We start from the raw sequence: 21,717 nt of genomic DNA, 5'->3' as shown, positions 1-21,717 counted from the left end.
GCGTGCCTGACAACCACTTCCGTTCTACCTTAGATTGAATGAGTATCTCTTGGATCTCTTAATCAGAATCTTCGTGGTATAAGCTAGATTGATGGCGGCATTCATGAGAGTCCGGAAAGTCTAAACCTTGTCTGTGGTATTCCGAGTAGGACTCTGGGATTGAATGACTGTCACGTACTTCAAACTCGCGAGTGCTGGGCGTAGTGACTGACGCAAAAGGAGGGTGAATCCTATTCCAGTATGATCAAGAACCTCAGATGATTAGCCGTGCTGTGACAGAGCATTTGGACCATTTTCACAAGAGGATGGGATGCAGCCATTGACAAGGGTGATGCCTCCAGACGATTAGCCATGCAGTGACAGCGCATTGGACCATTTTCCAGAGAGGATTAAAAGTAGCCATTGACAATGGTGATGTCCTTACATAAAGCCAGCCGTAGAAAGGAGTAAGACTGATTGGATGAAGACAGCAAGAAAGCAGAGGTTCAGAGGAACGAATACATCTCTATACAATTTTCTGAAATTCTAACCAATGAATTACATAAGTATTTCTATCCTTAGTTTATGTTTACTTCTTATTTAATTTCGAAAACTCCATAACCTTTTGTTATCCGCCTGACTGAGATTTACAAGGTGACCATAGCTTGCTTCATACCAACAATCTCCGTGGGATCGACCTTTACTCGCGTAAGGTTTATTACTTGGACGACCTAGTGCACTTGCTGGTTAGTTGTGCGAAGTTGTGATAAAAAGTTGAGATTACAATTGAGCGTACCATGTTGATGGTGCCATTGATGATCACAATTTCGTGCACCACCTTGGATCCTTTTTACCCTTGCCTTTTGGTTTAAAGGGCTATTAGCTTTTTCTGCTTGCTTTTTTTTTTCTTTTTCTTTCTTCTCTTTTTTTTTTTGCCATTTTCATTTTTTTTCTGCAAGCTTTGTTTTTCACTGCTTTTTCTTGCTTCAAGAATCAATTTTATTATTTTTCAGATCATCATTAACATTTCTCTTTTTTCATTATTCTTTCAAGAGCCAACAATTTTAACATTCATAAACAACAATATCAAAAATATGCATTGTTCAAGCATTCATTCAGAAAACAAAAAGTATTGCCACCACATCAAAATAATTAGATTATTTTCAAGATGTAATTCGAAATTCATGTACTTCTTTTTCTTTTTCAGAAAATATTTTTTATTTAAGAAAGGTGAAGGATTCATAGGACATTTATAGCTTTAAGACATAGACAGTAGACACTAATGATCATGTAATAAAGACACAAACATAGATGAAACATAAAGCATAATTTTCGAAAAACAGAAAAATAAGAACAAGCAAATTAAAGAATGGGTCCACCTTAGTAATGGCGACTAGTTCTTCCTCTTGAAGATCTTATAGAGTGCTTGAGCTCCTCAATGTCTCTTCTGAGCCTTTGTTGTTCCTCTCTCATGGCTTTTTGGTCCTCTCTAATTTCATGGAGGATGATGGAGTGCTTTTGGTGCTCCATTCTTAGTTGTTCCATGTTAGAACTCAGTTCTCCTAAAGAGGTGTTGATTTGTCCCCAAAAGTCATGTGAAGGAAAATGCATCCCTTGAGGCATCTCAAGGATTTCATGATGAGGAATTTCATCATGCTCTTGTTGAGGTCCATGAGTGGGCTCTCTTGTTTGCTCCATCCTTTTTTTAGTGATGGGCTTGTCCTCTTCAATGAGGGTGTCTTCCTCTATGACAATTCCAGCTGAATTGCAGAGGTGACAAATGAGATGAGAAAAGACTAACCTTGCCAAAGTAGAGGACTTATCCGCCACCTTGTAGAGTTCTAGAGATATGATCTCATGAACTTCTACTTCCTCTCTAATCATGATACTATGGATCATGATAGCCCGGTCCACAATAACTTCAGACTGGTTGCTAGTAGGAATGATAGAGCGTTAGATGAACTCTAGCCATCCCCTAGTCACGGGCTTGAGGTCAAGCCTTCTTAGTTAAACCGACTTGCCTCTTGAGTCTCTCTTTCATTGAGTGCCTTTCACACAAATGTCCCTAAGGACTTGGTCCAACCTTTGATCAAAGTTGACCCTTCTAGTGAAAGGGTGAGGGTTTCCTTGCATCATTGGCAAGTTGAATACCAACCTCACATTTTCCGAACTGAAATCCAAATATTTCTCCCGAACCATTGTGAGCCAATTCTTTGGGTTTGGGTTCACACTTTGATCATGGTTCTTAGTGATGCATGCATTGGCATAGAACTCTTGAACCATTAAGATCCCGACTTGTTGAATGGGGTTGGTGAGAATTTCCCAACCTCTTCTTCGAATCCCACGTCGGATCTCCAGATATTCACTCTTTTTGAGCATGAAGGGGACCTCAGGGATCACCTTTTTCTTGGCCACAACTTCATAGAAGTGGTCTTGATGGACCTTTGAGATGAATCTCCCCATCTCCCATGGACTCGGAGGTGGAAGCAATTGCCTTCCCTTTCCTCTTTCTAGAGGCTTCTCCGGCCTTAGATGCCATTAATGGTTATGAAAAAACAAAAAGGGGAGATTTTTCCACACGAAACCTAAAATGTTTGCTTGTCCTCGAGCAAAAGAAGAAAGAAAATAGGAGAAGAAGAAGAAATGGAGGAGATGGAGTGGTGGTTTGGGTTCGGCCAAGGGGGTAGGAGTGTGTAAGATGTGTGAAATGTAAGGTGGTAAGGAGGGAATTCGGTCATGAAGGGGAGGGTTTGGGAGGGAAATGGTTTGAATTTGAAAGGTGAGATAGGTGGGGTTTTATGATGGATGGATTTGAGTGGTGGAGAGATTATGGAGAAGAGGGTAAGATTTGATAGGTGAGGGGTATTTGGGGAAGAGTTATTGATGGGATTAGTCAAGGGTATATGGGGAAGAGTGTTATGGAAAGGTGTGAAGAGGAAAGAAGAAGAGGTGGGGTAAGTGGGGATCCTGTGGGGTCCACAGATCCTGAGGTGTCAAAGAATTCTGCTCCCTGCACCATTGTGGCATTTAAACGCCCATTGTGTGCCAAATCCGGCGTTTAACGCCAGCTCTGCTACCTTTCCTGGCATTAAACGCCACTCTGCTGCCCATTTCTGGTGTTAAACGCCAGCCAGATGCCCATTTCTGGAGTTTAACGCCAGCCAGATGCCAGACAGCCCTTTCTAGCGTTAAACGCCCAGAGTGCTGCCCATTCTGGCGTTTAACGCCCAGAATGCTGCCAGGCTGGGCGTTAAACGCCCATTCTGCTATCCTTACTGGTGTTTAAACGTGAGTAAGCCTGTCCTCCAGGGTGTGCTATTTTTGATGCTGTTTTTTATTCTATTTTTGATTTTTCAGTTGTTTTTGTGAGTTCACATGATCATCAACCTAAAGAAAACATAAAATAGCAATGGAAAATAAATAAATATAATTAACTAACATTGGGTTGCCTCCCAACAAGTGCTTCTTTTATGTCAATAGCTTGACAGTGAGATCTTAGAGAGCTTCACAGAGACTCAGAGCTTGATGTTGGCCTCCCAACAATAAACTTAGAAGTTGAGTGTGGGGGCTCTGTTTGACTTTGTATTGAGAGAAGCTTTTCATGCTTCCTCCCATGGTTACAGAAGAAGATCTTTGAGCCTTAAACAGAAGGTAGTCCTCATTCAATTGAATGACTAACTCTCCTCTGTCCACATCAATAACAGCTCTTGCTGTGGCTAGGAAGGGTCTTCCAAGGATAATAGATTCATCCTCATCCTTCCCAGTGTCTAAGATTATAAAGTCAGCAGGGATGTAATAGCCTTTAACCTTCACTAAGACATCCTCTACAAGTCCATAAGCCTATTTCCTTGAATTGTCTGCCATCTCTAGTGAGATTCTTGCAGCTTGCACCTCAAAGATCCCTAGTTTCTCCATTACAGAGAGGGGCATGAGGTCTATCCCTGACCCTAGGTCACACAGAGCCTTCTCAATGGTCATGGTGCCTATGGTACAAGGTATTAAGAATTTTCCAGGATCCTGTTTCTTCTGAGGTAATTTCAGTTGAACCTGATCATTTAGTTCATTGATGAGCAATGGAGGTTCATCCTCCCAAGTCTCATTACCAAATAACTTGGTATTCAGCTTCATCATTGCTCCTAGATACTGAGCAACTTGCTCTTCAATAATATATTCATCCTCTTCTGAGGAAGAATACTCATTAGAGCTCATGAATGGCAATAGTAAGTTCAGTGGAATCTCTATGGTCTCTATATGAGCCTCAGATTCCTTTGGTTCCTCATTAGGGAACTCCTTAGAGGCTAGTGGACGTCCATTGAGGTCTTCCTAACTGGAAATCACTGCCTTTCCCTCCTCTACAGGTTCGGCCATGTTGGACGTGTAGATGGCCTTGCACTCTCTCTTTGGATTCTCTTCTGTATTACTTGGGAGAGTACTAGGAGGGAGTTCAGTAACTCTTTTACTCAGCTGACCCACTTGTGCCTCCTAATTTCTAATGGAGGACCTTGCTTCAGTCATGAAACTGAGAGTGGTCTTAGATAGATCAGAGACTACAGTTGCTAAGTCAGAGTGGCTCTGCTTAGAATTCTCTGTCTGTTGCTGAGAAGATGATGGAAAAGTTTTGCTATTGCAAAACCTGTTTCTTCCACCATTATTATTATTGAAGCCTTGATTATGCTTTTGTTGATCATTCCATGAGAGATTAGGATGATTCCTCCATGAAGGATTGTAAGCGTTTCCATAGGATTCTCCCATGTAATTCACCTCTTCTATTCCAGGATTCTCAAGGTCATAGGCTTTTCCTTCAAAGGATGCTTCCTTAGTTCTGCCGGATGCAGCTTGCATTCCAGTCAGACTCTGAGATAACATATTGACTTACTGAGTCAATATTTTATTCTGAGCCAATATGGCATTCACAGTATCAATCTCAAGAACTCCTTTCTTCTGAGTGGTCCCATTATTCACATGATTCCTTTCAGAAGTGTACATGAACTGGTTATTTAAAACCATTTCAATGAGTTCCTGGTCTTCTTCAGGCGTCTTCTTCAGATGAAGAGATCCACCAGCAGAGTTGTCCAATGACATCTTGGATAATTCAGACAGACCATCATAGAATATACATATGATGCTCCATTCTGAAAGCATGCCAGAAGGACACCTTCTGATCAATTGCTTGTATCTTTCCCAAGTTTCATAGAGGGATTCACCTTCTGGTGCATGAAATCATGATTGTTCATTCCTTGGTAACGGCGCCAAAAACTTAATACGCACGTTCATAATCTTAGTTCTTTTTCACAACTTCACACAACTAACCAGCAAGTGCACTGGGTCGTCCAAGTAATAAACCTTACGTGAGTAAGGGTCGATCCCACGGAGATTGTCGGCTTGAAGCAAGCTATGGTCATCTTGCAAATCTCAGTCAGGCGGATTCAAATGGTTATGGTGAATTGATAGTTAAAATATAATTAAAATATAAAATAGGATAGAGATACTTATGCAATTCATTGGTGAGAGTTTCAGATAAGCGTATGGAGATGCCTTTGTTCCTTCTGAACCTCTGCTTTCCTACTGCTTTCATCCAATCACTCATACTCCTTTCCATGGCAAGCTGTATGTTGGGCATCACTGTTGTCAATGGCTACATCCCGTCCTCTCAGTGAAAATTGTCCAAATGCGCTGTCACCACATGGCTAATCATCTGTCGTTTCTCAATCATGCTGGAATAGGATCTAGTGATCCTTTTGCATCTGTCACTACGCCCAGCACTCGTGAGTTTGAAGCTCGTCACAGCCATCCCTTCCCAAATCCCACTCGGATTACCACAGACAAGGTTTAGACTTTCCGGATCTCAAGAATGGCCGCCAATAATTCTAGCCTATACCACGAAGACTCTGATCGTAAATCAGGAGGCTAAGAGATATGCATTCAAGCTTGCTTTCATGTAGAACGAAAGTGTTTGTCAGGCACGCGTTCATAAGTGAGAATGGTGATGAGCGTCACATAATCATCACATTCATCATGTTCTTGTGTGCGAATGAATATCTTGAAGAAGAAATAGGCTTGAGTTGAATAGAAAAACAATAGTACTTTGCATTAATTTATGAGGAACAGTAGAGCTCCACACCTTAATCTATGGTGTGTAGAAACTCTACCGTTGAAAATACATAAGAACAAGGTCTAGGCATGGCCGAATAGCCAGCCTCCCCAAATGGCATATGAATTCGAAAATAGGGAAAAAGACTGATCCCTGATCAAGGATGATCAAAAGATGTAAAATAAATCATTAAAAGTAGTTTTTATACTAAACTAGTAGCTAGGGTTACATAAGATAAGTAAATGATGTAGAAATCCACTTCTGGACCCACTTGGTGTGTGCTTGGGCTGAGCATTGAGCTTTCATGTGTAGAGACTCTTTTTGGAGTTAAACGCCAGGTTGTAGCCTGTTTCTGGCGTTTAACTCTGATTTGCAACCTGTTTCTGGTGTTTAACTCCAGAATAGGGCAGGAAGTTGGCGTTTGAATGCCAGTTTGTGTCATCAAAACTCAGGTAAAGTATAGACTATTATATATTGCTGGAAAGCCCTGGATGTCTACTTTCTAACGCAATTGATAGCGCGCCAATTGGGTTTCTGTAGCTCCAGAAAATCCACTTCGAGTGCAGGGAGGTCAGAATCCAACAGCATCTGCATTCCTTCTTCAGCCTCTGAATAAGATTTTTGCTCAAGTCCCTCAATTTTAGCTAGAAATTACCTAAAATCACAGAAAAACACACAAACTCCTAGTAAAGTCCAAAAATGTGATTTTTATTTAAAAACTAATAAAATTATATTAAAAACTAACTAAATCATACTAAAAACTATGTAAAAATAATGCCAAAAAGCGTATAAATTATCCGCTCATCGCCTTCCTTCGTTCTGAAGGTTTGGGCTTCCACTCTAAGCTTGCTTAACTTTTGAGGTGGAAAGAATTTGGCCAAGAAAGTATTGACCAACTTTTCCCAAGAGTTCAAGCTTTCTTTAGGTTGTGAGTCTAACCATGTCCTAGCTCTGTCTCTTACAGCAAAAGGGAAAAGCATAAGTCTGTAGACCTCAGGATTAATCCCATGGGTCTTAACAGTGTCATAGATTTGCAAGAATTCAGCTAAAAACTGATGAGGATCTTCTAATGGAAGTCCATGAAACTTGCAATTCTGCTGCGTTAGAGAAACTAATTGAGGCTTAAGCTCAAAGTTGTTTGCTCCAATTGCAGGAATTGAGATGCTCTTTTCACAGAAGTCAGAAGAGGGTGCAATAAAGTCACCAAGCATCTTCCTTACATCTCCACTATTGTTGTTGGGTTCGGCCATCTCTTCTTCTTTTTCGAAAAATTCTGTCAGGTCCTCTCCAGAGTGTTGTGCTTTAGCTTCTCTTAGCTTCCTCTTTAGAGTCCTTTCAGGTTCTGGATCAGCTTCAACAAGAATGTTCTTATCCTTGTTCTTGCTCATATGAAAAAGAAGAGAACAGAGAAAAAGAGGAATTCTCTATGTCACAATATAGAGATTCCTTTATGTGGTAGAAGAAGAGAGGAATAGAAGAATGATGTAGAGAAAAGAGATGAAGAATTCGAACACAGAGAGGGAGAGAGGGTTCGAATTATAAGAAGAAGAGAAGTGTTAGTAAATAAATAAAATAAATAGAAAGAGATGAGAGAGAGAGAGTTTTCGAAAATAATTAAAAATAAAGGAAAAATATTTTTGTTTTTTTTTAATTATTAGTTAGAATTCGAATTTAAGAAAAGAATTGAAAAAGAGTTAGAATTTAAAACAATTAGTTAATTAAAAAGGAATTTTGAAAAAGCGGTGAGGAGTGTTCGAAAATTAGAGAGAGAAAAAGATTTGATTTTTGAAAAAGTTTTGAAAAGATAGGATTTTTTAAATTGAAATTTTGACTTAACTAATAAGAAATAACTAAATTTTTAAAACTTTTTGACTAAGTCAATCAAAATTTCGAAATTTATGAGAAGAATAAGAGAAAGATATTTTTTAATTTTTGAATTTTTAATGAGGAGAGAGAAAAACATCTAAATGACACAAGACATAAAAGTTATGAATCAAAACAAGAAAAATATGCAAGAACACTTTGAATGTCAAGATGAACACCAAGAACACTTTGAAGATCAAGATGAACACCAAGAACTCATTTTTGAAAATTTTTAAGAAAAGAAAGACATGCAAGACACCAAACGTAGAAATTTTTAATGTTGAGACACTAACAAATTGAAAATGCATATGAAAAACAAGAAAAGACACAAAATAAGAAAATGCAAAGATCAAATAAGGAAAATCATCAAGAACAACTTGAAGATCATAAAGAACACCAAGCATGAGTTTTCGAAAATTTTAAGAAAAATTAAAAAGATGCAATTGACACCAAACTTAAAAATTGACACTAGACTCAAACAAGAAACACAAAATATTTTTGGTTTTTATGATTTTATTAAATTTTTTTGTATTTTTCGAAAATTATTTTAGGAAAAGAAAATAAGGAAATTCAAAATTTTTAATAAGAATTCCAAGAATCATGCAATGTTAGTCTAAAGCTTCAGTCCAAAAATTTAGACATGGCTTAATAGCCAGCCAAACTTTATGTGAAAGTTTCGGTCCAAAAGATTAGACATGGCCAATGGCCAGCCAAGCTTCAGCAAAGCATCACATACAACAGCCAAATTGATGGGAATCAAAAGGCTCCTGCAATGATAAGTGGAAGCCTCAGTCCAAAAAAATTTAGACATGGCTTGACAGCCAGCCAGGCTTCAACAGATCATGATGAAACTCTAGAATTCATTCTTAAAAATTTTGAAGAACAAAATAAAATATATTTTTTTGAATTTTTCAAAAAAAAATAAAATGCTTAAAAATAAAATAAAATTACCTAATCTAAGCAACAAGATGAACCGTCAGTTGTCCAAACTCGAACAATCCCTGGCAACGGCGCCAAAAACTTGGTGCCAGTTTGGGCGTTTTACGCCAAAAATTTTAGGCTGACTTTGAACGCCGATTTGGGCCATCAAATCTCGGGCAAAGTATGAACTATTATATATTGCTGGAAAGCCCAGGATGTCTACTTTCCAACGCCATTGAGAGTGTTCCAATTAGGCTTTTGTAGCTCCAGAAAATCCACTTCGAGTTCAAAGAGGTCAGAATCCAACAGCATCTGCAATCCTTTTTTCAGCCTCTGAATCAGATTTTTGCTCAAGTCCCTCAATTTCAGCCAGAAAATACCTGAAATCACAGAAAAACACACAAACTCATAGTTAAGTCTAGAAATATAATTTTTGAATAAAAAATAATAAAAATATAATAAAACTAGCTAAAACATGCTAAAAACTATATAAAAACAATGCCAAAAAGGGTATAAATTATCTGCTCATCAGGCGCGCACGCATGGGTGAGGTTGTGCACAGGGCATAGTGTCAGCCCAAGATTGGTCCAACTCTCTGGAACATGTACCAGGAGGGCAGGTGGCACTATCGACGCGTGCGCGCGCATTGCGCAATTGGCATCAAGGACGCGTACATGCCAAGTGCGCGTACGCGCGAGTTGGTTTGTACCTTAGGCCCAATATTCACACAGTGCAGGCCTAACTCTCGGGTTTTTGGCTGGGGGTGGAATTTTTGCATCCACGCATACGCGCCATGTCCGCGTGCGCGTGGATGGTCGAAAACGCTTGGGTTGCGCGTACGCGCCAGGTGCACGCACGCGCAGTTTGGTACTCTGTTTTTCAAAATTTAAAAATGGGGTTTATCATCAATAAGGCTCAAAAGGGTTAAAAATGGTAGATGTAAAGGGTAGGCCGCATGGGTGAGCGAGTTATGCAAAGATGGCCTCAATCATGCTCAATGCAATTCAATACATCAATCATTGGAGATAAAGAATCAAGCAAAACCAAGATCACAATCATAGAAGAAATATATCACACAATGAACAAAATTAGTGGTTAAAATGTAGAACCACTCATTATAGCTCAAAAACTCACAAGGTATTTGTTCCTTACTCTTCTATGTTCCAAAAAAGGAAATAATTCAAGCAAGTTTGAAAGCAGTTTTCTCAATCAATTCAATAGAATGCCCTTGAAGCAAAATTCTTGAAGAATTTGTTGTTTTTCACCAAAATTATTTCCTATATGTATGCATGTATGTTGTGATGGATGCAAAAAATTTTCAAAATCTCCTAGTTTTTCTCCTAATTTTCAACAAGCAAAAAGGTAACATGAACAATTAGGATCAAGATAAACTAGGCATAGGCTATTCACATCGTCCAATCACAATCCATATCTATACTATATACCATGAAATATACATATATATATATACCAAAATGAAAGTGCAATACTAGATATAACCAGAAGTAAGAAATATATATATCAAAGTAAAAAGTGCGTAAGTCAAAGTGCTAAAAGTATCCACCAAAAGCATAATAAAGACTGAAAATAAACTAAAATGATAAGTGTTCGGAAGAGAATATTTACACCCAAAAAAAAGTAGAACCTCCCCCACACTTAGATGATGCACGGTCCTCCGTGCCAAAACAATGAATCGAGGGAAGTCAAATGCGAGAAGGTGATGGATGACGATGATGACGCTGATAAAAAATGACGTCTCTGGATGTCACTGGGGCGGCCTCAGCTCTTGGCTGCTCAACTGTCGGGTCAGCTGTCTTAACTGCCATCTCTACTATCGGCTCAGATCCTGCTGCCTGCTCCTCGACTATAGGCTCTATAGCTGGGGGTTCCTTAACCATATACTCTGTAGGCTCCTCAACTGTCTGCTCCTCAACTATTTCAACTACGACCTCCTCCACCGTGGGCTCCGTGGGTCTCGGCTCAGGTTGCTCCTGGGGCTCGACTGCCTAGCCAGCTTTTGCTGCTGGCTCCTCCGATGCAGGCTCCTCGGCCTCAGGCTCTGGTGTATCTGGAGGAGGTGGCCCAGGGTCTCTATCCTCAAACTTCGCAACTATCCACTGGAAGCGGCGAGCGTTGCGGTGCTCAGAGCGGTGCACGGCCTGATGGATGTCCCGACACAACTCATATGGTGTCTGAGGTCGGGGTGTAGGTGCGGGAGCTGTAGGAGGTGCTGAAGGCTCTGCTGCTAATGATTAAGGCTCAGTGGTCTTCCTTTTCTTCTGAGGCGGCCCGTCATAAGCTCCGTATGGCAGAAATGGCTGCTTACTGATGTAGACAGACGTCCGGTCTGTTGGCCGTCTCTCTACACCAGATAAAGCTATGAATCTGGTGATTAATGATGGAAAGAAAACGTTGAATTTTAGCTATTTGTTCACCTTCATCATCGACTCTCTTATATGGGGAAGAACAGAGATCATCTTCCCCTCCAGAATAGCCCATAGTAACACTGCCACTCGGACTCTGATATGCGTGGCATGCGTGCTCGGAAGGATATAATCGGCAATGATTTGTTGCCAGATCCTTGCCTCCAGGTTGAGATCGGTGCACGCAATGCTCAATGGAACCACATTGTCCCCTTTGTTGTACTCCCATCTAACTTCAGGCTGGCCTATCTTCTCTAGGACCACATCCAAAGAAATCTTACCCAGTGACACGTCCTTCATTATTTAGGTGTAAACGTCGCGTGCCGGAGGAATATGCCGAATATCTAAGAGGGCCTCTAAAGCAGTATCAGAGGTGTCTAAGGTGACACCTCTTAGAAAAACGGTTTGGGCATCCCTCTTTAGGAAATTTGCATAAAATTCTTTGACCTGGTGTTCATTTACTTCCACCGGATCGAATTTTACGAACTCCCAATGATAAAACTTTAGTCTGTTAAGAATATTACCCGCATACTTCTCAGGCAGGTTTAGCTTCCTCTCATAATGAAAGGCACGCTTTTCTAATTTCTTGTACTATTCTTGGACTTCAGCATTTATAAAGGTGTCAGGGTGGATGCTCGGAGGCACCGGGGGACGACGAGCTAAGGGATTGGCTTTCTCCTTCCCTTTGCAGGCCATCCTGAAAAAGGTAAAACAGAATACAACTTAGGAGAAGCAGATAAAATTCACAGAACAAATAGGATATGATCAAACAATTCAAGTAATAGCCACTAGAGTAAACAAAATTAAGTCCAGGGAAAAGATGTACAAAACAGTGAGGTGTTCAAAAGAGAAGTGGTTTCCCAAGATTAAGCACCCTAAGTTTCATATGCATGAGTGAACAAACAATGGAAGCATATATATGTCTTAGGTGCATTATGTATGTGAATTGAATTAAAAGAATTTGATTATTGCAATGTGCCTTTGAATTCAAAGTGTTATAAAAATTATGCATTAAAGGCGATAATCAACTTGGCAATTTTAAAGTACCTGCTTATTCATGGAATGAAGTAGTAAAATGGTCACATAGCTAATCCTTGTTCCTAAAAGCAATGTCAATTGAAATCAGATTCATTGCTTAAAAAAGATTTACAAGGGACAAGTGATTGTACATGATCGTTTATGTTCAAGAACACATGAATAAGCATTTGGTCAATTCACCAAACAAACATTATATGGACTACTGTAAGTGGCACCAAACAGATTTCAAAATTGGGAGTTGGTGCACGGAATTGTGATCACACTTTTCACAACTCCGCACAACTAACCAGTAAGTGCACTGGGTCGTCCAAGTAATACCTTACGCGAGTAAGGGTCGATCCCACGGAGATTGTCGGCTTGAAGCAAGCTATGGTCATCCTGTAAATCTTAGTCAGGCAGATTCAAATGGTTATGAGGTTTTGATAATTAAAAGATAAATAGAACGTAAATTAAAATAAAGATACTTGTGTAATTCATTAGTGGGAATTTCAGATAAGCCTTTGGAGATGCTTTGTTGCTTCTGAACCTCTTCTTTCCTACTGTCTTCATCCAGTCATGCGTGCTCCCTTCCATGGGAAGATCTATGATCCTCTCGGATGAAAAAGACTAGGTACGATTTTTGCATGGCTAATCAACTATCGGATTTCTCGTCTCGGATGAAAAATACCAGGTACAGCTACCGCACGGCTAATCATCTGTCGGTTCTCACTAGCGTCGGAATAGGATCTCTCTATCCTTTTGCACACTGTCACTGTGCCTAACATTTGTGAGTTTGAAGCTCGTCACAGTCATCCCTTCCCAGATCCTACTCGGAATACCACAGACAAGGTTTAGACTTTCCGGATCTCAAGAATGCTGCCAATTAGTTCTAGCCTATACCACGAAGGTTCTAATCTCATGAACTCGGTCTGTGTATTAGAGACCCAAGAGAATATGCTCTGGCTGTCGTCCAATGACTACGTTGAACATCATGTAGACCGCTTGTGGTTATCAGGCACGCGGATCTTGGCTAAGCGAGTAACGAAGATAGTGGGTGATTGTCACGGGTCACCCCTTCATTCTGACTTAACTGAATTAAGTACAAGAGTATATCTTGGAGAAGAAGTAAGCGTGAATTGAAAGAGAAAAAATAGTACTTGCATTAATTCATGAAGAACAGCAGAGCTCCGCACCTTAATATATAAGGTGTAGAAACTCCACCGTAGAAAATACATAAGAAAAAGTAGTCTAAGCATGGCCGTGTGGCCAGCCTCAAATGTCTAAGGACTAAATGTCCAGAGATGCGAATACAATAGTAAAAAGTGCTATTTATACTAAACTAGTTACTAGGGATTACAGAAAATAAGTAACTAAGTGCAGATAGTGCAGAAATCCACTTCCGGGGCCCACTTGGTGTGTGCTTGGGCTGAGCATTGAGCTTTACACGTGCATAGGCCATTTCTAGAGTTAAACACCAGTTTGGATGCCAGTTTGGGTGTTTAACTCTAGTTTTGGTGCCAGTTCTGGCGTTTTACGCCATAAAAGGGTCTCTGGCTGGAGTTTTACGCCAGTTTGGGCCATTAAATCTCGGGCAAAGTATGGACTATTATATATTGATGGAAAGACCAAGATGTCTAATTTCCAACGAAATTGAGAGCGCGCCAATTGGGCTTTTGTAGCTCCAGAAAATCTACTTCGAGTGCAGGAGGGTCAGAATCCAACAATATCTGCAGTCCTTTCTCAGCCTCTGAATCAGACTTTTGCTCAGATCCCTCAATTTCAGCCAGAAAATACCTGAAATTACAGAAAAATACACAAACTCATAGTAGAGTCTAGAAATGTGATTTTTACATAAAAACTAATAAAAATATAATAAAAAATAACTAAAACATACTAAAAACTATGTAAAAACAATGCCAAAAAGGGTATGAATTATCCGCTCATCACAACACCAAATTTAAATTGTTGCTTATCCCTAAGCAACTAAAAACAAAATAGGATAAAAAGAGGAGAAAATACAATAAATTTCCAAAATATCAATGAAGATTAGTTTCAATTAGATGAGCGGGACTAGTAGCTTTTTGCTTCTGAACAGTTTTGGCATCTCACTTTTATCCTTTGAAGTTCAGAATGATTGGCATCTATAGGAACTCAGAATTTAGATAGTGTTATTGATTCTCCTAGTTTAGTATGTTGATTCTTGAACACAGCTACTTTATGAGTCTTGGCCGTGACCCTAAGCATTTTGTTTTCCAGTATTACCACCGGATACATAAATGCCACAGTCACATAACTGGGTGAAACTTTTCAAATTGTGACTCAGCTTTGCTAGAGTCCCCAGTCAGAGGTGCTCAGAGTTCTTAAGCACACTCTTTTTGCTTTGGACCACGACTTTAACCGCTCAGTCTCAAGCTTTTCACTTGACACCTTCACGCCACAAGCACATGGTTAGGAACAGCTTGATTTAGCCGCTTAGGCCAGGATTTTATTCCTTTGGGCCCTCCTATCCATTAATGCTCAAAGCCTTGGATCCTTTTTACCTTGCCTTTTAGTTTAAAGGGTTATTGGCTTTTTGCTCTTGCCTGTTGTTTTAAAGAGCTATTGGCTTTTTCTGCTTACTTTTTCTCTTTTTTTTTTCGCTAATTTTTTTCGCAAGTTTTGTGTTTTTTACTGCTTTTTCTTGCTTCAAGAATCAATTTTATGATTTTTCAGATTATCAATAACATTTCTCTTTTTTCATTATTCTTTCAAGAGCCAACAATTTTAACATTCATAAACTTCACTATGAAAAATATGCACTGTTCAAGCATTCATTCAAAAAACAAAAAGTATTGCCACCACATCAAAATAATTAAACTATTTTCAAGATAGAATTCAAAATTCATGTCTTTTTCTTTTTTAGAAAACATTTTTCATTTAAGAAAAGTGAAAGATTCATGGAACATTCATAGCTTTAAGACATAGACACTAAACACTAATGATCGTGTAACAAAGACACAAACATAGACAAAACATAAAGCAGAAAAATCAAAAAAACAGAAAAATAAGAACAAGGAAATTAAAGAACGGGTCCACCTTAGTGATGGTTGCTAGTTCTTCCTCTTGAAGATCCTATGGAGTGCTTGAGCTCCTCTATGTCTCTTCCTTGCCTTTGTTGCTCCTCTCTCATGGCCTTTAGGTCCTCTCTGATTTCATGGAGGATGATGGAGTGCTCTTGGTGCTCCACTCTCAATTGCTCCATGTTAGAACTCAAATCTCCTAAAGAGGTGTTGAGTTGCTCTCAATAGTTGTGTGGAGGGAAATGCATCCCTTGAGGCATCTCAGGGATTTCTTGATGAGGAATTTCCTCATGCTCTTATTGAGGTCCATGAGCAGGCTCTCTTGTTTTCTCTATCCTCTTCTTAGTGATGGGCTTGTCCCCTTCAATGAGGATGTCTTCCTCTATGACAACTCCAACTGAATTGCATAGGTGACACATGAGATGAGGAAAGGCTAACCTTGCCAAAGTGGAGGGCTTGTCATCCACCTTGTATAGTTCTAGAGATATGATCTCATGAACTTCTACTTCCTCCCCAATTATGATATTATGGATCATGATAGCCCGATCCACAGTTACTTCTGAACGGTTGCTAGTAGGAATGATAGAGCATTGGATGAACTCCAACCATCCTCTAGCCACGGGCTTGAGGTCAAGCCTTCTCAGTTGAACCGGCTTGCCTTTGGAGTCTCTCTTCCATTGCACTCCTTCCACACAATGTCCATTAGGACTTGGTCCAACCATTGATCAAAGTTGACTCTTCTAGTGAAAGGATGAGGATCTCCTCTCATTATTGGCAAGTTGAATGCCAACCTTACAGTTTCTGGACTGAAATCCAAGTATTTCCCCCGAACCATTGTGAGCCAATTCTTTGGGTTCGGGTTCACACTTTGATCATGGTTCTTAGTGATCCATGCATTAGCATAGAACTCTTGAACCATTAAGATTCTAACTTGTTGCATGGGGTTGGTGAGAGATTCCCAACCTCTTCTTCGAACCTCACATCGGATCTCCGGATATTCACTCTTTTTGAGCATGAAGGGGACCTCGGGGATCACCTTTTTCTTGGCCACAACTTCATAGAAGTGGTCTTGATGGACTTTTGAGATGAATCTCTCCATCTCCCATGACTCAGAGGTGGAAGCAATTGCCTTCCCTTTCCTCTTTCTAGAGGTTTCTCCGGCCTTAGGTGCTATTAATGGTTATGGAAAAACAAAAAGCAGAGCTTTTTCCCACACCAAACTTAAAAAGTTTTCTCGTCCTCGAGCAAAAGAAGAAAGAAAGGAGGAGAAGAAGAAGAAATGGAGGAGATAGATGGGTGTTTTAGATTCGGCCAAAGGGGGTTTTAAGTGTTTATGATGTGTGAAATTGAAGGTGGTAAAGAGGGGTATTTACAGGATAAGAGAGAAAGGGAAGTCATGTATGAAGGGGTTGGGTTTGGGAGGAAAATGTTTTGAATTTGAATGGTGAGGTATGTGGGGTTTTATGATGGGTTTTGGGGAATACTGGATGGATATGAGTGGTGAAGAGATTATGGGGAAGAGGGTAGGATTTGATAGGTGAATGGGGTTTAGGGAAGAGTGTTATAGAAAGGTGTGAAGAAGAGAGAAAGAGAGGTGGGGTAGGTAGGGATCCTGTGGGGTCCACAGATCCTGAGGTGTCAAGGAATTCTAGTCCCTGCACCTTTCTGGCATTTAAATGCCCTCTGTGTGCCATTTCTGGTGTATAACACCATCTCTGCTATCTTTTCTGGCATTAAACGCCAGGCTTATGCCCTTTTCTGGCGTTTAACACCCAGAATGCTGTCAGACTGGGCGTTAAACGCCAGTTCTTCTATCCTTACTGGCATTTAAACGCCAGCAAGCCTGTCCTCCAGGATGTACTATTTTTTATGCTGTTTTTGACTCTGCTTTAATTCTGTAGTTGTTTTTGTGACTCCACATGATCATCTACCTAAAGAAAACATAACATGACAATGGAAAACAAGTGTCTATAAAAATAAATATAATTAAATAACATTGAGTTACCTCCGAATAAGCGCTTCTTTAATGTCAATAGCTTGACAGTGAGCTCTTAGAGAGCTTCACAGAGACTCAAAGCTTAATGGTGGCCTTCCAACACCAAACTTAGAAGTTGAGTGTGGGGGCTCTGTTTGACTCTGTATTGAGAGAAGCTTTCCATGCTTCCTCTCTATGGTTACAGAAGAAGATCCTTGAGCCTTAAACACAAGGTAGTCCTCATTCAATTGAAGGACTAACTTTCCTCTGTCCACATCAATCACAGCTCTTGCTGTGGCTAGGAAAGGTCTTCCAAGGATAATGGATTCATCCTCTTCCTTCCCAGTGTCTAGGATTATGAAATTAGCAGGGATGTACAGGCCTTCAACCTTTACTAAGACATCCTTTACAAGTCCATAAGCCTGTTTCCTTGATTTGTCTGCCATCTCTAGTGAGATTCTTGCAGCTTGTACCTCAAAGATCCCTAGTTTCTCCATCACAGAGAGTGGCATGAGGTTTATACCTGACCCAAAGTCACACAGAGCCTTCTCAAAGGTCATGGTGCCTATGGTACAAGGTATTAAGAACTTTCCGGGATCCGGTTTCTTCTGAGGTAATTTTAGTTGAACCAATGCATTCAGTTCATTGATGAGCAATGGAGGTTCATCCTCCCAAGTCTCATTACCAAATAGCTTGGCATTCAGCTTCATGATTGCTCTTAGATACCGAGCAACTTGCTCTTCAACAATATCTTCATCCTCTTCAGAGGAAGAATCTTCATCAAAGCTCATGAACTACAGCATTAAGTTCCATGGGATCTCTATGGTCTCTATATGAGCCTCAGATTCCTTTGGTTCCTCATTAGGGAACTCCTTAGTGGTCAGTGGATGTCCATTGAGGTCTTCCTCACTAGAAATCACTGCCTCTTCCTCCTCTATAGGTTCGACCACTTTGGGTATATTGATGGCCTTGCACTCTCTCATTGGATTCTCTTCTGTATTGCTTGGGAGAGTACTAGGAGGGATTTCAGTAACTCTTTTACTCAGCTGACCTACTTGTACCTCCAAATTTCTAATAGAGGACCTTGTTTCAGTCATGAATCTGGGAGAGGTCTTAGATAGATCAGAGACTATGGTTGCTAAGTCAGAGAGGCTCTGCTTAGAATTCTCTGTCTGTTGCTGAGAAGATGATGGAAAAGGCTTGCTATTGCTAAACTTATTTCTCCCACCATTATTATTATTATTGAAGCCTTGTTGAGGCTTCTGTTGATCCTTCCATGAGAAATTAGGATGATTCCTCCATGAAGGATTGTAAGTGTTTCTATAGGATTCTCCCATGTAATTCACCTCTTCCATTGTAGGGTTCTCAGGGTCATAAGCTTCTCATTTAGAGGAAGCTTCTTTAGTACTGCCAGATGCAGCTTGCATTCCAGTCAGATTCTGAGGGCCCAAACCGACGTCTAAAAGCCAGCCAAAGACCCTTTTCTGGCGTAAAACGCCAGAACTGGCACCAAAATTGGAGTTAAATGCCCAAATTGGCATCCAAGCTGGCGTTTAACTCCAAGAATAACCTATGCACATGAAAGCTTCAATGCTCAGCCCAAGCACACACCAAGTGGGCGCCAGAAGTGGATTTCTGCACTATCTGCACTTAGTTACTTATTTTCTGTAATCCCTAGTAACTAGTTTAGTATAAATAGCACTTTTTACTATTGTATTCAAGGAGCTTATTGATGAGCGGATAATTTATACACTTTTTGGTATTGTTTTTACATAGTTTTTAGTACAATTTAGTTAGTTTTTAGTATATTTTTATTAGTTTTTAAATAAAAAACACATTTCTGGACTTTACTATGAGTTTGTGTGTTTTTCTCTGATTTCAGGTAATTTCTGGCTGAAATTGAGGGACTTGAGCAAAAATCAGATTTAGAGGTTGAAGAAGGACTGCAGATGCTGTTGGATTCTGACCTCCCTGCACTCAAAGTGGATTTTCTGGAGCTACAAAACTCCAAAAGGTGCACTCTAAATTGTGCTGGAAAGTAGACATCCAGGGCTTTCCAGCAATATATAATAGTCCATACTTTGCTCGAGTTTAGATGACGCAAACTGGCGTTTAACGCCAGTTCCATACTGCATTCTGGAGTTAAACGCCAGAAACAGGTTGCAAAGTGGAGTTAAACACCAGAAACAGGTTACAAACTGGCGTTCAACACCAAAAGAAGCCTCTACACGTGTAAAGCTCAATGCTCAGCTCAAGCACACACCAAGTGGGCCCCAGAAGTGGATTTCTGCATCAATTACTCATTTCTATAAACCCTAGTAACTAGTTTAGTATAAGTAGAACTTTTTACTATTGTATTTACATCTTTGGATTATCTTTTGATCCTTTGATCATGTTTAGGGGGCTGGCCACTCGGCCATGCCTGGACCTTGCTCTTATGTATTTTCAACGGTAGAGTTTCTACACACCATAGATTAAGGTGTTGAGCTCTACTGCTCCTCATGAATTAATACAAAGTACTATCGTTTTTCTATTCAATTCAAGCTTATTCCGATTCTAAGATATTCATTCGCACTTCAATATGAATGTGATGATCGTGACAGTCATCATCATTCCCAACCTATGAACGCATGCCTGACAACCACTTCCGTTCTACCTTAGATTGAATGAATATCTCTGGGATTCCTTAATCAGAGTCTTCGTGGTATAAGTTAGAATCCATGGACGGCCATTCTTGAGATCTGGAAAGTCTAAACCTTATCTGTGGTATTCCGAGTAGGATCTGGGAAGGGATGGTTGCGACGAGCTTCAAACTCGCAGGTGCTGGGCGTAGTGACGGACGCAAAAGGATCAATGGATCCTATTCCAGTATGATCGAGAACCGACAGATGATTAGCCATACAGTGACAGCGCATTGGACCATTTTTACTGAGAGGACATGATGTAGCCATTGACAACGGTGACGCCTAACATACAGCTTGCCATAGAAAGGAGTATGAATGATTGGATGAAGACAATAGGAAACCAGAGGTTCAGGAGGAACAAAAGCATCTCTATACGCTTATTTGAAATTCTCACCAATGAATTACATAAGTATCTCTATCCTATTTTATATTTTAATTATATTTTAATTATCAAAACTCTATAACCATATGAATCCGCCTGACTGAGATTTGCAAGATGACCATAGCTTGCTTCAAGCCGACAATCTCCGTGGGATCGACCCTTACTCACGTAAGGTTTATTACTTGGATGACCCAGTGCACTTGCTGGTTAGTTGTGCGAAGTTGTGACAAAGAACTAAGATTATGAAAGTGCTGATGAGCGGATATTTTATACGCTTTTTGGGGTTAATTTCATATAGTTTTGAGTATGTTTTAGTTAGTTTTTAGTCTATTTCCATTAGTTTTTAGGAAAAATTCATATTTCTGGACTTTACTATGAGTTGTGTGTTTTTCTGTAATTTCAGGTATTTTTTTGGCTGAAATTGAAGGAGCTGAGCAAAAATTTAATTCAGGCTGAAAAAGGACTGCTGATGCTGTTGGATTCTAACCTTCCTGCACTCAAAGTGGATTTTCTGGCGCTACAGAACTCGAAATGGCATGATTCTAATTGCGTTGGAAAGTAGACATCCAGGGCTAAATAAATAAATAAATAAATAAAAATATTTTTTATTTTACATCATCTCCCTTTCTCCATCATGGATCTAAGTGGAAATGAATAGTCCAGGAGGACTCTGGGGTCATATTCTAACCCCTCTACTGCTTCATATGGGAGTAGTATCTGCATACCCTCCATTGGAGTCAGTAGCTTTGAGTTGAATCCTCAGCTCCTTATCATGGTGCAGCAAAGTTGCCAGTATTCCGGTCTTCCACAGGAAGAACCTACAGAGTTTCTGGCACAGTTTCTACAGATTGCTGACACAGTACATGATAAAGAAATAGATCAGGATGTCTACAGGCTATTATTGTTTCCATTTGCTGTAAAAGATCAAGCTAAGAGGTGGTTGAATAACCAACCTAAGGCCAGCATAAGGACATGGAAACAGCTGACAGAAAAATTCCTGAATCAATATTTCCCTCCAAAAAGGATGACACAGCTAAGGCTAGACATCCAAGGCTTCAAGCAAGGAGATAATGAATCTCTTTATGATGCCTGGGAGAGATACAGAGAGATGCTACGAAAATGCCCCTCTGAAATGTTCTCAGAGTGGGTTCAGTTAGACATCTTCTACTATGGGCTTGCAGAAGGAGCTCAGCTGTCTCTAGATTACTCAGCTGGTGGATCTATCCACATGAGAAAGACAATTGAAGAGGCTCAAGAGCTCATTGATACAGTTGCCAGGAATCAGCATCGTACCTAAGCAGCAACCCTTCCATGAACGAAGAG

This window comes from Arachis ipaensis, chromosome B03, assembly GCF_000816755.2.
Source record: "Arachis ipaensis cultivar K30076 chromosome B03, Araip1.1, whole genome shotgun sequence".
Taxonomy (NCBI): Eukaryota; Viridiplantae; Streptophyta; class Magnoliopsida; order Fabales; family Fabaceae; genus Arachis; species Arachis ipaensis.
The sequence above is the reverse complement of the archived record's forward strand: the minus strand, read 5'-3'. Positions refer to the sequence as shown.